This window comes from Otolemur garnettii, unplaced genomic scaffold, assembly GCF_000181295.1.
Source record: "Otolemur garnettii isolate 467f Iridium unplaced genomic scaffold, OtoGar3 scaffold00010, whole genome shotgun sequence".
Classification (NCBI taxonomy): Eukaryota; Metazoa; Chordata; class Mammalia; order Primates; family Galagidae; genus Otolemur; species Otolemur garnettii.
The window spans coordinates 14,564,929-14,571,381 of record NW_003852405.1 but is presented as its reverse complement, the minus strand read 5'-3'; positions in this window follow the sequence as shown (position 1 = coordinate 14,571,381).

Here is a 6,453-nt window from a genome sequence, read left to right as displayed (position 1 = left end):
TGGGAGGCTGAGGTGGGTGGATTGCCTGATCTCAGAAGTTCAAGAACAGCCTGAGCAAGAGCAAGACCCCATCTCTACTAAAAATAGAAAAAAAAAAAAAAAAAAACTAGCTGGGAACCTATAGTCCCAGCTACTCGGCAGGCTGAGGCAAGGGGATCATTTGAGCCTAAGAGTTTGAGGTTGCTGTGAGCTATAACACCACAGAAGTCTAGCTGAAGGCAACAGAATGAGACTCTCTTAAAAAAAAAAAAATAGGTGCATGGATGGGGTGTATAGGTTAGAAAGAATAATCAGGCAGTGGGAGTTCTGGACTGAGGAGTGAGACAAAGAAAATATGGAGTGATCCAGGAGAGAGAAGAGGGGCTTTCCATTTGGAGCCGTGGCACTGGGGATGGGGAATGGGGTTCATGAGGCATTTAATAGAACTGCGCAGAACCTGTGGCTGGATGACTGTGGGAGATGATGGGAAGCTAGCACAAGACATTCAGAATTCTGTCTGGGCCCCTGGGGAGATGACAGTGCCATTCACTTAAGCAGGATGAGGAAGAGGAAGGACCAGGTTTGGGAAGAAGAATAAATAGGTTGATCAGGCGTGCTGAGTTCTAGGGGCCTGCAAACCCCAACAGAGATGTTTGGGGAACTTTGGGTTCATGGTTTAGGACCCGAAGGGAGAGGTCTGGCTTAGCAATATGTATTAAGGAGACTCTGGCATATTGGCTATAGTTGATATCACAGAAGCATGTGAGGTCACCTGAAGCAGGATGCAGAAGGCTGATGTCATTTGCAAGATGAGGAAACTGGGGCTGGACCAAGATCTTGCAGCTGGTCGTGGTAGAACTGGGCTAGAACTAAGTGTTCTGACTCAAAGCCCAGTTTTCTCCCTCTAATCCCGAGACTCTGCAGAGCTTACCAGAAGTGAGCCTGGGTTTTAAACTCGGCAGCTCCCTTGTCTTATCTGTGGGAATTAGCCCGTGAGCAGCAGCTGGAGCTAAGTAGAAGCCTTTGCCATATCGGTATTAGGAGGCTGGGGTGGGCATGGGGAAGAGTTGTCCAAATACCCACCCTGGAAATATCCTTGGATGGGATAAAGCAGAAAACACATGCACTCACCACCGTGCCCACCTCTCATTGATCCCTGCATCTGCTCTTCCAAGGTTACTCACTGCCCTGACTCCTTCCCTAGGCTCTGCCCACCTCTCTGTTGTCCAACAGAATCTTCTAAACGTGATCCCATCGTGTCTCCACTCCAAATCTGAGTTCTCTGCTAGGCCATGTGATAAAGCAAGCTCTGCTAAGATGTGTATCAACAAGCTAATGAGAAGTCCATCCCATGGTGCCCACTCCTTTTAACCAGAATTCCCTGAGACTAGAAAGTGGCATTGCTAGAGGCAAGAATTTTAAGCAACTAGGCAGATTATTGAGGAAATGATAGGAGTATAAGCAGAAGAGGAAGTTGAGATGTCATTTGAAAGATGAGGAAACTGAGGCTGAACCAAGATCTCACAGCTGATCATGGAAGAGATGGGCTAGAGCCAAGTGTTCTGACTCAAAGCCCGGTTTTCTCCCCCTACTCCTAAGACTCCGCAGGGCTTCCCAGAAGTGAGCCTTGCACCACTCCCAGATCACTGAGTGGATGTCATGTCACGTGAAGCTGTTTTGGATATGAGGTCATTCAACGTGGTGAGGCAGGGACCTGCTGGTCTACAAGCCCCACCTCATCACGACAGTTGGCCTTCTAGTTCAACACCCGGCCTTGGCTGTACGCGCCCCCCTGCAGACATCTCTTGCCTCCTGGTCTGCAACATAACAGGAACAGAGTTGGGGTGGTTTTCACATCAAGGCCACGGGTCCCCATTGTTTTTTCTGAAACTCTGAGAGTGATCTCATTGATAGAACCCATGCCAGGTTAGGCTGGAAATCCACTCAGAAAGTGTTGACTAAAGGGTTGAGAAGTAATCCTTTGGGTACGGGAGGGTTTTTCTCCCTTGGCAAACTAGGATTTGCTGTTTTCAAGTTTAATGGAAAGAGGGAAAAAAACAAAAAAACTACAAGTGAAAGATCTTTTAAAGGAAGTATGAACTTGGACAGACTGAGGAACACTTACAAAACAACACATCCTCTGTCTGGTTCCTGCCTTGCAAGACACAAGCCACAGTGACCTCAGGGTCATCAAAAGAAGACACCCGCTGGAGTTGGGATTTGGGGAAGAGGAGTGGTGTTCAGCACAAGACCTACAGGGCAGCAGCTTATCTCGGAGGCTTAAGGTTCCTCAGCAGGCCCCAGGACATGCTGCCTGCCTGTCTGGGTAGAAATCGGGCCATGCCGCAGCTCTGTACTAACTCTGGGGACATGTCTAGGCAGCAGGAGGTGGAGTGAACCCAGGCCTCCCACCAGCAGCAGACAGGAAATGCCAGAGCACTGGGAATTGGGCATGATGAAGTCCATGGAATCGCATACTCTCCAGTTGGAATGGAATTATAAGATGGTCCAGTCTCACTCCCACCAGCTGGTGTCTGAATTCCCTCAGCAACATTCTCACCAAGTGGTCATTAAACCAGGCTTGAAGAGCCCCCTTAATCGAAACTCTTATCTTCAAGGAAGCCCTTTTTGTCTTCGGACAGTTCTGACTGCAGGGGAGACCTTAGTAGCGCTGAGTCCAGATGCCTTCCATGTTTCAACTGCCTGGTGGGAGACGGTCCTCTGCAGTCACATGGAATATATTTCTGCCTGTTTCAAGTGGCAGCTATTTGTCTGAACACCTGAGTCTGCCAGGATGTAGGTCAGATTGGCCACCCTGTGCTTCCAAGCACAAGTGATAGGGGCATCTTGAACTACATGGCATAGAAAGGGAGGGGTTTTCTTTGCTCACCTCTGAATCCTCAGCACTTGCCCAGGGACTGACACTAGAGAGACCCAATGAATATTTTCTAAGAAAAGAATTCATAAGCCTAAGATTTTGGCATTTACTCCAGCAGAAAACATAAATAGTATTAATGTAGAAGCTCCAGGTGAGTTCTTAAATATGATTTTTAAAGGACATTCAAGACACCCTTTAGCAAAGTCATTCCAACCACACCCTTAACCCAGGGCAGTCAGCCCAGAGTAGTTACCAAATTTTGAGCTATGCTTTTGCAATGGGTCTCTACATGAAGAGATACGTTATCTCCTTTACCATATTAAAAATTTCTCCAAAAGTTCCCAAAAGTTGTTTTGTTTTACTGCATAACTCCAAAACTGTCAAGACAGAGCTAGGTAGATACTGAGTAATAAAAATGTTCCCAAATCAGTATACACAAATCAGCAGCTTTCATATATGCCAATAGCAGTCAAGCTAAGAATGAAATCAAAGATGCAATACCTTTCTCTGTAGGAAAATAGAAAATAAAATAGCAAGGAGGCGGATGACCTCTAGAAGAACTATGAAATGCTGGGGGGAAATATTGCAGAAGATGTAAACAGATGGAAGAACATATCATGCTCAGGGATCAGTAGCATCAACATTGGTAAAATGGCTATACTACCCAAAGTGACTTACAGAATCAATGCAATTCCCATTAAACTTCATTTTTCACAGATCTAGAAAAAAATATTTCTATGGTTTATATGGAACAAGAAAAGACCCCAAATAGGCAATGTGACCTTACATATTAAGAACAAATTGGGAAGCATCATTTTACCAGACTTCAAACTATACTACAAGGCTAGAGTAACCAAAACAGCATGGTACTAGCACAAAAACAGAGACATAGATACATGGATCAGAATGGAGAACCCAGAGATAAAATCATCCTCAAATTTTCATCTGATCTTTGACAAGGCAGATAAAAACATACACTGGGGGAAGAATCCCTATTCAATAAATGGTGCTGGGAAAACTGGATAGTCACATGTAGAAGACTCTAACAAGTTCAACACCTCTCTCACTACTCACAAAAATTAACTCATAATGGATAAAAGTCTCAAGTCTAAGGCATGAAACTACAAGAATTCTAGAAGAAAATGTTGGAAAAACTTATATGGATATTGACCTAGCCAAAGAATTTATAAAAAAAAAAAAAAAAAACCTGAACAATCATAACAACAATAAGAATAAACAAATGGGGACCTGATCAAATTAAAAAGTTTCTGCCTAGCTAAGGACACAGTCAATAGACAACCTACAGAATGGAAGAAAATATTTGCATGCTATACATCTGATAAAGGGCTGATGACTAGAACCCAAGCAAATCAACAAGAAAAAAAACAAACAATCCTATTAAAAAGTGGACAAAAGACATGAACAGAAACTTTTCAAATGAAGATAGTCTAATGGAAAAATGATCAATATCTCCAACCATCAGAGAAATGCAAATCAAAACCACAATATGATATCACCTAATTCCAGTAAGAATGGCTCTTTTCAAAAAATCCCAAAACAGTAAGCGCCTGGGTGGATACAGACAGAAAGGAACACTTAGATACTGTTGGGGGGACTTAAAACTAGCACAAACCTCTATAGAAAGTTGTATGGAGATACCTTAAAAACCTAAAAATAAACTTACCATTTGATCCAGAAATCTCACTGCTAGGTATTTACCCAAAGTGGGGGAAAAGACATTTTATTAAAGACCTGGACTTTAATATTTATAGCAGCACAACTCACAATTGCAAAGATGTGGAAACAACCCAAGTGTCTGTCAGTTCACAAAGTCATTCCAACCAGCCTTTTTGACAAATGGTACTGGAGTTATTGGATATCTATAGTGTGGTGTAAGGGAGAAACATCCCCTTTCCATTCCCTGAAAGTTTGCTGAAAGATCAACTCACAATTAAGGCAGATTAATAAGAGAATGAGGTTGAGTTACTGTGCATACAAGAAGAATCTAATATCCCAATGAGGACCAGAAGTTTTTATACCCTCCTTTTAAAGGGCAGGGGGAGATGAGGAATACGGGGTGGACATAAAGTTTGTGTGCAATTTACTCTATTTCCACCCTGTACAGTTAACTGTTTAAGGGCAATAAGTGGTGATTAGGGAGGATGATGAGATACTTGTTGGGATGAATAGATGGAGGTGGGGGAACAGACTGACTTGTAAATTAACCTGAGAGAAGTATTAGGTTTAAAATGACTTGGGCCAAGTCTGGTTACATTCTTGACCTTCTTGCCTACAAAACAGTGAGGTAACAGGGAGGGGAAGGGAAGTCAGTTGTTCTTTTGATGCATCTGTCAGGTTTATGCAGACAGAGGTACATCCCCCTCCAACACGTCTTGGGCATTTAATGCAAAATATTCTTTATACCAACAAGCCATATTTGGGGGTAAAATTTCCTGAGGTCCTTCAGTTGGCAACTTAAATAAATAAACGTCATACTTTATACAAATATGGATTCAAATTGAGTCACAGACAAGAGGAAAAGGTAATACTGTAATTGTTATTAGGCAAAACCAGAGGGAAATCTTTGGGTCTTAGGGATAGGCAAAGTTCTAAGACTTGGCTTGGTGCCTGTAGTTCAGTGGTTAGGGTGCCAGCCACATGTACCAGGGCTGGTGGGTTCGAAACCGGCCTGGGCCCACTAAACAACCTGAAAAACAACAACAAAATATATAGGCATTGTGGTGGGCGCCTGTAGTCCCAGCTACTTGGGGAGCTGAGGCAAGAGAATCGCTTAAGCCCAGGAGTTTGAGATTGCTGTGAGCTGAGTTTCCATGGCCCTCTACCGAGGGCTACATAGTAAGACTTTGTCTCAAAAAATAAATAAATAAATAAAAAAGAACAATTCTTAGACTTGGCACCAAAAGCCTAATCTAAAAAGGAAAGATTAATAAATTGGACCACATCAAAATTAAAAAATTTTTGCTCTGAGAAAGACTCAGTTAAGAGGATGAAAAAACATGTTACAAGGGGTGGCGCCTGTGGTTCAAGGAGTAGGGCACCAGCCCCATATGCCAGAGGGGGTGGGTTCAAACCCAGCCCCGGCTAAAAAAAAAAAAAAAATTTGCAAAACCACATATTGAACAAAAGACTAGGGCTAGCACCTATACTACAGATAAAAATAACTTTAAAACTCAACAGTAAAAAATAATCCTACTGGAAAATGGGCAAAAGACATAACAGGCATTTACAGAAGAGAATATACTGATAGAATATAAACACATCTGAAAGTATTCAACATCATTACCATTAGAGAAGTGCAAATTAAAATGACAATAAATGTGTATCGCTACACACTTATCAGAATGGCTAAAATAAAAAAATAGGGACAACATCAAATACTGGAAAGCATGCAAAAAAACTAGATCATAGCATTGCCGGTGGGATGTAAAATGGCACAGCCACTCTGGGAAACAGTGGGAAGTTTCTTATTAAATATATGATTGTCGGCTTGGTGCCTGTGGCTCAAGTGGCTAAGGCGCCAGCCACATACACCTAAGGTGGCAGGTTCAAATCCAGCCCGGGCCCGCCAAACAACA